This window comes from Nanorana parkeri, unplaced genomic scaffold, assembly GCF_000935625.1.
Source record: "Nanorana parkeri isolate BGI_ZX_2015 unplaced genomic scaffold, ASM93562v1 scaffold1460, whole genome shotgun sequence".
Taxonomy (NCBI): Eukaryota; Metazoa; Chordata; class Amphibia; order Anura; family Dicroglossidae; genus Nanorana; species Nanorana parkeri.
Window position 1 is genome coordinate 150,667 of NW_017307728.1, and position 9,594 is coordinate 160,260.

Sequence of the window (9,594 nt, forward strand, 5' to 3'; positions counted from 1 at the left end):
AGGTGCAGGAATTGGGGTGATCTGAGGGGTGAAGGTGCAGGAATTGGGGTGATCTGAGGGGTGAAGGTGCAGGAATTGGGGTGATCTGAGGGGAAGAGGTGCAGATGTCTCCTCTCTGAGCCGGCATCTCACTCCAGGAAGCAGACGGCGACCTTGGATGAAGACTGAACAAAGATGGCGCTGTCGTTCTGGAGAGAATTAAAACCTGTCACTCTTTATTTTCCAGCAGCAGCTTGCTCCTCCTTATACCCCACCTCCGCACCTGACACCCCGATTTTATGACATCTATCAGGCCCGGATCTCTGAAAGGGAGTAGATCAGCGTAGTCCTAGATTACATCACACAAACATTTACATCTTGTCTTATAGGACTAGGGGGGCCCTCAAGCAGCTGGGGGCAGGTTCTGTGTGAGATCATGGACACCCCACTGTCCCCTGAGGTGACAACACTCCCCTAGAGGGGGTAATAAAATAACACACTGCATCGAACAGGCACCGAGAGGGCACTCCGAGAACACCAGAGGACCCCTCCTGATAAAGTAGGGCGGAGCTCAAGGTAACCCCCGTGCGCAGCAGAGTGGGCGGGGTCTTGTTGCCGCTGTGGGCAAGAGTGAGGCGTGACGGCCATTAAGCCCGCCCAGAAGCTGAACTTTCCCCTGCGCGCAGCAGAGTGGGCGGGGCTAAGTTGCCGCCGTAAGCATGAGTGAGGCGTGACGGCCATTAGCTGAGGTAACCCCGCGCGCAGCAGTATGGGCGGGGCTTAGTCTCTTCTGAGGGGATGGCGGCGGCCATGTTGTCTCCAGCACTGCGGGGGCGGGACTGGTGGAGTGAGCACAGGAGAGCGGACTCAGGACCGGCGAAGACTATACAATGAGGAGCCGGGAGAGCCGGAGAGCGCTGCCCCATGTGATGTACATTCTGTGTTATGGCATTATTGTCCGCTGTGTGATATCAGGAGGGAGAATTCATGTTATATAGACGCTGGAGGTCAAGAGACCTGTGATAAGGTGAGGACTGAGGGGCCCTAATAATATGTGATAAGGTGAGGACTGAGGGGCCCTAATAATATGTGATAAGGTGAGGACTGAGGGGCCCTAATAATATGTGATAAGGTGTGTACTGAGGGGCATTGTCTTGAATGGAGAAGCTGTGTCATATTACCACAAGGTGCCCCCTGTCCCCCCCTTCTACCACAAGGTGCCCGCTGTCACCCCCTCCCCCTTCTACCACAAGGCGCCCGCTGTCCCCCCTCCCCCTTCTACCACAAGGTGCCCGCTGTCCCCTCCCCGGCCCTTCTACCGCATGTCAAAGGGATATGATAATGGTTTGGATAGGGGCCCCAAGTGGGAGCTCCCAGCACTCAGCATACAGTATAAGTGGGATCTGGGCTGGATGTTATTAGAATGATATTTGTAAACAGTCTCCGGTGATGTTCTCTATCCTCCTTCCTGTTACTTGTTTATAAATATATAGAAACGTCTCGTGTCGTTTTCACGTCGTGTCTCTTTGGGGGTGTTGGAAGTCCTCGTGTACCCGGGGGACACGCTCTGCGTCCTTTATGGCGCCCCAGGTCGCCCCTCCCTCCTATTGTAGAAAATGGGGGATAATATGGAAACAATGTACCCCCTCCCCCCCCCCCGGGATTGGAGCGATCTGTATACACGTGTGATGGAATCCTGCGCTCTATCGCTGCAGCCTCATAAATAACGGCGGCGTGATCCGGTAGAAGGTTCCAGCAGAGGAAGAGCAGAGCCTGCTGGGTCCTTATTAGGCCGAGCTTAAGCTCTTTAGCAGAAGGTGAAGCTGAAGCGGGCCGAGGAAAGCAGTAACTCTTCTTTAAAAGGGCTGTCAGCGGCTCTCCCCCTTCCGGGACCAAGGGAGCGCTGCGACCTCAGACGCCGCTGGCGACCACGCGCAGTGTGGAAATGGGGCCCTCCAGGTCTTGGGGGGTGAGGGGGTACTACGAGTCCCAGCATGCATTGTTATAAAGTGTAATATATATAATGTAATACGCAATTACAGCGCAGACACAAAGTATCCTCCAACATCGTAACAATTAAAGGAGAACTATGGGGCCAGGGCTTTTCCCCATAGTTCTCCTTTGGGTAACGGGAGGACACAAACTAGCGTCCTCGCGTCACCCTAGGCTCAGTATACCGCGACCTACAGCTCACTATATACTGAGACGCCGCAGCTGAAGCGGACCCCAACAATTATGCCGGGATCCGCCCAGCTGCGTGAGTGACAGCTGGCTCTGCCTATCTAGAGGCAGAGCCAGCTGTACCCGCCCCCTCCCCCGTCCGTTCCGCCAGTCAGCGCTGGCGGATCGAAGCGGGGAGGGGGGAATCCAGCCCCTCCCCTGTCACGGCAGAGAGCTGTGACAGGATCGAGAGGTGAGCGAACGCCGGTATGTGTTCGCTCACCTCCCGATCTACTGAGCCGACCTGTGACAGTCTCATTGTCACAGGTCGGCTAGAACTATGAGGTGAGTGAAAAGCACTCACCTCATGGTTCTCCTTTACCATCCAACTTACCTTTATATCGGTACGCCTCCTTCACACGGACTGCGGTCTCCACCACCCTCTGAAAAGTGATCCGCGGAGGAATGTTTTTTGGTGGAGCTGCGGCTACCCGGCGTGCAGGAGGCGATGCTGCCGCCTTTGCCACCTCTGCCGCCTCCTGAATGTTGGTTATATTTTGGTTAATCCCAATTGGATTTTCTATAGAAGTACCATGCCGCAGCTGCATACCTACGTGCTCCCATTCATTGCAATTGTCACATTGCAGTCCATCCCGGGAGTGAGCTCGGAGCGGTGACTACTTTACAACACACACAGGGACCATGGGGAACAGATGTAGCCCCCCTCCAGAAGGAAGGACAGTGTCAGCACCAATTCAGAGATGATTGGAGGATCTACAGCCGAGTGATACACAAATAAGATACATTTTCGTCCATAGTTAAGATACATGAATTTCTTTCTAAGGTTTAATTCCTGAGTTTGGTGTCACTTCTAAATAGGGATGCACCGATACTGATACTACGGTTGTATCGATATCAGTGCTGATACTGAGTATTTGGGCGAGTGCTCGTACTCACCCAAATGCTCCGATACCTAGCCCATTACCGCAACCTCTGGTCAGAGGAAGATTTGCTCTGACCGGCGGTGCCCTAGGGGAACATGGATCCGGCTTCCAGATTGGCCGGGAAGCCGGCTCCCTGCTGATTGGCTGGGAAGCCGACTTCCCAGCCAATCACCATCGAGCCGGCCAACCAGCCACCTCCTTGCTTATTGGCTGGGAAGCCGGGCCGAACAGCATGGAGCTGGCTTTCCTGCCAATCAGGAAGCCGGGAGGTGGGTCATTACTCGCCGCCTGGCTTCCTGATTGGGTGGGAAGCCGGCTCCATGCTGATTGGCTGGGAAGCCGGTTTCCCGGCCAATCACAAAGGAGCCAGCCAAACAACATGGAGCCGGCTTCCCGGGCAATCAGGAAGCTGTAATGACATGCCACCCAGCTTCCTGATTCCCAGTAAGCCGGCTCCATGCCAGAGGAAGTAGTGGTTTCAGTTCTCTGTTTCGTCGAGTACCAAAAGCAAAGTATCGGTACTCATACTTGACACTGAAAAAACGGTATCGGTGCATCCCTACTTCTAATGTAACGTATTACATTGTATCCATTCACTGGCAACTGCTCTAAAGGTTCCATGCACTCCATTGAGAATATATGAGCCCTGGTGTGTGTGTGTGTGGAGCTAATGCCTTGCTAAGGCTGAATGCACATTTAGAGGCTCAGCAGCATCTAGTTGCATTCAGTGTAGCAAACAAAAATTCTCAGCGTCCTGGGACTGTTTAGCCTGTAGCTCAACTTACATAAATGCATGTAAACGCATGTATATGCATGTAAACCTATGTAATCAGAGGAAAAAGTAATCTGGGAAGCATAGAAGTTGTGCATAACTTATCTTGTGTTTAACGCAGGCGCCCTTGTGCAAGAGGCCTGAAACACTTCATTCCCTTTACCCCGCAGCTTCATGTGCAGTTCCCTTTCACACAACCTCCACTGCTGTAGGGTACACCCCCTGTGAAAGAGAGCTGCACATGAAGCTGCGGGGTAAAAGGAGGAAGTGTTTCAGGCCTCTTGCACACAGGCCTCATGCACAGAGGAGAACACAGGAGAAGTTATCTGTTCATCTTAGTGCGTGTTTCCCTCTGCCTCCTAGCCTATTTCTTCACATTGTCTTGAATTCCCAGGGACTGTCCCTAAATCTGAAGATTACTTGCTGAATGTTTTAATCGGGACAAATATCTCTTTTTGTTAAAAAAATTCCAGCCCTACGGATCTTTCTGAACCTTTGTACTGTACAAATAGCCGTAAATACGAATGTTCTTAGATATATGGTTTTTTTCTTCTCAGGTTGAATGTCGTTTAATATCAGATTTTGGCCACTAGATGGAGCGGAGGAGCATAGGAAATAAATATTTATTTAATTTGCTCCTTATCCCCATCTAGTGGCCAAAATGGAGTATTACATTACATACATTCAACCTGAAAAGAGAATATGTTTAAGAAGGTTTGTTTTTCTGTCAAGGAACAAACATTTAGAAAGATTTGTATTGGGAATGGCTCTGCAAATTATTTATAAAAAGGCCCCTATTTAAATTGTATCTGCTTAGTTTTGGATAGAAAGGAAGGTAAAAAACCACCGTGTTATGTTCTTGGAAAGATTCTCCTTCACTTCCTGTCCTGAAGGCACAACAGGAAAGGAGACGAAATCTCTGCAAAATTAGGGATATGCCCTCTTAGTTGTCGCCAGAACAGGTGTCCCCATTGGAAAATACTTCCTGTTCTGGTGACAGTGCTAAGATGTTGGATTTCCCATCATTTTCTGTCTTGCTGGCACCGGGACAAACAGAAGGGTGAATCTCCCCAATGTGACACAGCAGACAGCCATAAAGAGAAGAGTGCAAGCACAGGGAGAAAATGTAAACTCCATACAGATGGGGTCCTGGCAGGGATTAAACCATGGACCCCACTGCTGCTAGGCAGAAGGCCTAACCACTAAGCCACTGACAAGGATAACAGTCTAGCTTCTGTCCAGTTTGTAAAGTTGTTCTTTATTCTGAAAAACTGTATATAGATCAGGGAAATGTTTTTCTGAACATGGATCGGCAACCTCTGCGTTGTTGTCTGTATTCCAAAACACTTGTCGGGGAAGGACAGAATGGCTGCCATTGGGGGTAATTAGAAAAGGAAGAATAGAAGTGGCACCTTCTTAATCCAGGTGCATTCAGGCCCGGCGCTACCGCAAAACAGGCGCTGCAGGGTGAGGGCGGAAAAAACAGGGCATTTTGACAAGTACTTGTACTTGTCTAAATGCCCCGATGTTTGCGCTGTTTTTTAGGGCGCAAAAATACACCTTGCCTACAATCCTAGCACCGGCCCTGGGTGCATTGTATGCCATGCAAGCACAGGGAAAATATACAAACTTCACACAGCTGGGGTCTTAGCAGGGTTTGAACCAAGGACCCCAGCGCTGGAAGGTGAAAAAGCTACCCACTAAGCCACTGTGCAGCAACAGTTCAACCTAATAATAGGAATGCACCAATACCAATACCAATATTTCGGTATCGAGTACAAGTAACAATATTTTTTTTTTCGGTACTCGACGATAGCGAATACCAATACCGGAAGTCCCATTAAGGAAACCAGAGTACTCGGACCATGCAAGGATAGGAAAAAACACAAACTCCATGCAGAGTAACCAGTGTAGGATTTGAACCAAAAACCCCGGGACTGCAAGGCTGAAAAGGTAACCACTAAGCCATTGCGCTGCTTGCAAACATATGTCATATGTTGTTTCTGTCACGTGCTGAAGTTCTTCTTTAATCACTGTATATATCTGGGATCTGTATCTCTGATCATGGACTGGTAACCTCTGCATAGTCCCAGCAGACATTTTGTATTTCAAAGCACTAGTCAGGATAGGGTGGAATGGTTACCAATGGGAAGAGATTAGTAAAGGAAGAATAGAAGTGGCACCTTCCTAATCCAGGTTCTTTGTATGTCATCCTGGAATCTTGGTGAGCTGTGTGTATTTCTTCCAGATCTGTGCAGTGATCCAGTGTGACGCTTTGAGCTTCCTGTAATAAAGACCGCTCACTGCTGATCTCTCTTATTGTGCAGGGTGACTGGTCTTGTCTCGGCCCCTTCCTGTAGTTTCCTGCAGTGGGTGGAGCTTGCTGGGTCCCTCCAACAGCTCAGCTTTTTGCACAGGCTATGTACAGAGCAGTGATGATGTCACTGGGCATCGTGTATGTGTTTAATGTGTATCTGTCGGAGAATTCCTTCACTTCCTGTCTGCTGAAATCTTGGCCCTGTGGCAGTAAATGAGGGGAAATTGCTCCAGGACAGGAAGTGAAGTGATATTTCCCAAGTGGGGAATATTTTAATGTCCCACCATTATGAAGAAGCTGTTTGGAAATGGTCAACTATAGTGTAACATAAAGGATAAGGCGTTGAAGTTGTTGATTAACCCTTTCTCTGCCAGAGCTGTTTTTTGCACATTTTAGGCCCAAAGATTATATAGTTTCTGAAAGCAGAACCTGACAGAAGCAGACCTTGGAGAATCAAATAGTGACAGGACATTTCCTGCCCTGGAGGCACAGTAGGAAGTAAGAGGAAATCTCTGTAAAGTGTGGGAATTGCTCTCTGAGGCCCCGTTCACATTGAACGATTTATCGCGCGGTAATTCCTGCGATATCGCGGCTATTTACCGCGCGATATCGCTCTTCAATGCATCTCAATGGGGCAAAGAGTCCTGCTGTCGCAGGTCGTGTGTCGCTACAGCAGGACCCTTTTTGGAGCGGATTTTGCCGCGATTCTCGCTTGCTCAATGCAAGCATTTGCGCGATATCGCGCTACAAACGCGCAATTTGCAAATCGCGCAATGTGAACGGGGCCTTAGATGGCTGTCATCAGATCAGGTGTCTCCATTGGATGATACTTCCTGTTCTGGTGACAGCTGTAAAATGTTGGATTTCCCATCACTTTCTGTCTTGCTGGCACCGGGACAAACAGAAGGGTGAATCTCCCCAATGCGACACAGCAGACAGCAATAAAGAGAAAAGGTAAACTCCATATAGATGGGGTCCTGGCAGGGATCAAACCATGGATCCCAGTGGAGTAAGGCAGAAGGAATTAGCACTAAGCCACTGACAGGGGTAACCATGCTGGCTCTGTCAGGTAAAACTGTATATATCAGCGAAATGTTTTCTGAACATAGACTGGCAACCTCTGCGTAGTTGTATGCATTCCAAAACACTAGTCGGGGAAGGACAGAATGGCTGCCATTGGGGGTAATTAGAAAATGCGGAATAGAAGTGTCCCCTTCCTAATCCAGGTTTATTGTATGTCTTGTAAGCACAGGGACAAAACACAAACTTCATACAGTTGGGGTCTTAGCAGGATTCAAACCAAGGATCCCAGCGCTGGAAGGTGAAAGAGCTACCCACTAAGCCACAGAGATGGCTTATAAAATTGTTACCATCAAATGTTTTTTAATCTGAAACCCTTTATATCTGGGATCTGTATCTCTGACCATGGACTGGTAAGCTCTGCATAGTCCCAGCAGACATTCTCTATCCTAAACCACTAGTCAGGGAAGGACAGAATGGCTTCCATTGGGGAGAGATTAGTAATTCACTACAAGTATATATATAGAGAGACATCAGTGTACTGTAGTTCTTCATATACTGCATATTCACATATGTCCCCTATCTCACTTTATAGGGCCAATTTAGACAGGAGCCAATGAACCAACCAGAAATCTTTGGCGTGTGGGAAGAAGCCAGAGTACCTGTACCATGCAAGCACAGAAAAACAGATGCAAACTCCATGCAGGGTATCCTGTGCAGGATTTGAACCAACACCCCCAGGACTGCAAGGCAAAGGAAGTAACCACTAAGCCACTGCGCTGCTTGCAAAAATTGGTAATAATGTTATTTCTATCACGTGTTGAAGTTCTTCTTTAATAACTATATATATATTTCTGATCATGGACTGGTAACCTCTGCGTACTCCCAGCAGACATTCTGCATTGCAAAGCACTAGCCAGGATAGGATGGAATGGTTACCAATGGGAAGAATTAGTAAATGTAGAATAGAAGTGGCACCTTCCTAATCCAGGTTTATTGTATGCCATGCAAGCACAGGGAGAAAATACAAACTTCATACAGTTGGGGTCCTGGCAGGGTTTGAACCAAGGACTCCAGTGGTAAAATGGCAGATGGGCTACCCACTAAGCCACTACACAGCACAGTTTGGTTTCATATCATTATTCCTATCAAGTGTTCTTTAATCCGAAAACCTTTATATCCGGGATCTGTACCTCTGACCACGGACTGGTAAGCTCTGCATAGTCCCAGCAGACATTCTGTATCCTAAACCACTAGCCAGGCAAGGATGGAATGGCTGCCATTGGGGAGAGATAGTCAATGTAGATCAGAAGTGGCACCTTCCTAATCCAGGTGCATTGTATCCCATCCACACTAATGAAGATTATTCGGGATCTGTCGGCAGTGATCGGTGAGGATTTGATGAAGGGCGCAGAGTTTTACTATTGAAGGTCTTTCTGAACCCTTTCTCTGCCAGAGCCATTTTTGCTCTCACGTTAAACTGCACCTTTTAGGCCTGAAAATTGCTTAACTGCCCCCCAAAATGACATATTTTCTGAAAGCAGAGACCCCGGAGAATAAAATAATAATGCTGCAGGACCCCCTGGAAGTGATCGGGGGTGCAAAATAATTTCCAGTACAAAGCCTGACAGTCGGCTGAATAAATGTAAACTGTCTCCCAGCAGCCACAGGTCAGTTTATAGTGCCACGCTGCTCTGGGTATAATGCATTGCTGACATCCGTGGCAGCCAGAGGGATAAAGTTCAGAAGAGAAGTGTTTAGATGTCTTAGAGAAAGTCAGAGAGAAAGAGAGCCATCAGTGTACTCAGCGCTTTTCATACTGCACATTCACATCTGTCCCATATCTCACATAACAGGACCAATTTAGACAGGAGCCAATTCACCAACCAGAAGTGTTTGGAGTGTGGGATGAAACAAGAGTACCCGTACCATGAAAGGACAGGGAAAAAAATACAAACTCCATGCAGAAAAACCTGTGCAGGATTTGAACCAACAACAAGACTGCAAGGCAGAAGAGGTAACCATTAGGCTACTGTTTTACCCTCCATGGTACGCCAGTAGACTTCTATAGTAAACTCATCCTACAACCTTCATGATGGGTCCGGTATCTACAGTGTTTTAAGTTTAAAATAAAAATTGCACCCAAAACATTTTAGTTTCTGTTGGGTGCTGAATAGTTAGGCCACTTAGCTAAAAAGGGGCCCCTGGGACTCACTAAAGGTTCTATTGTGACCCTGGCACCCTTTCAGTGCCAGCCTTTGAATATGTGGGTCACCGTAGGGGGATTTTAATTGATTTTATGCAATAGGAGGAATGGAAACAGCAGGAGGAGTGAGACTCCAAAAGCCAGAAATTACACCGTTCACGGTACGGCGTGCAAGGCAGCGAGCGTGGCGCAGAGC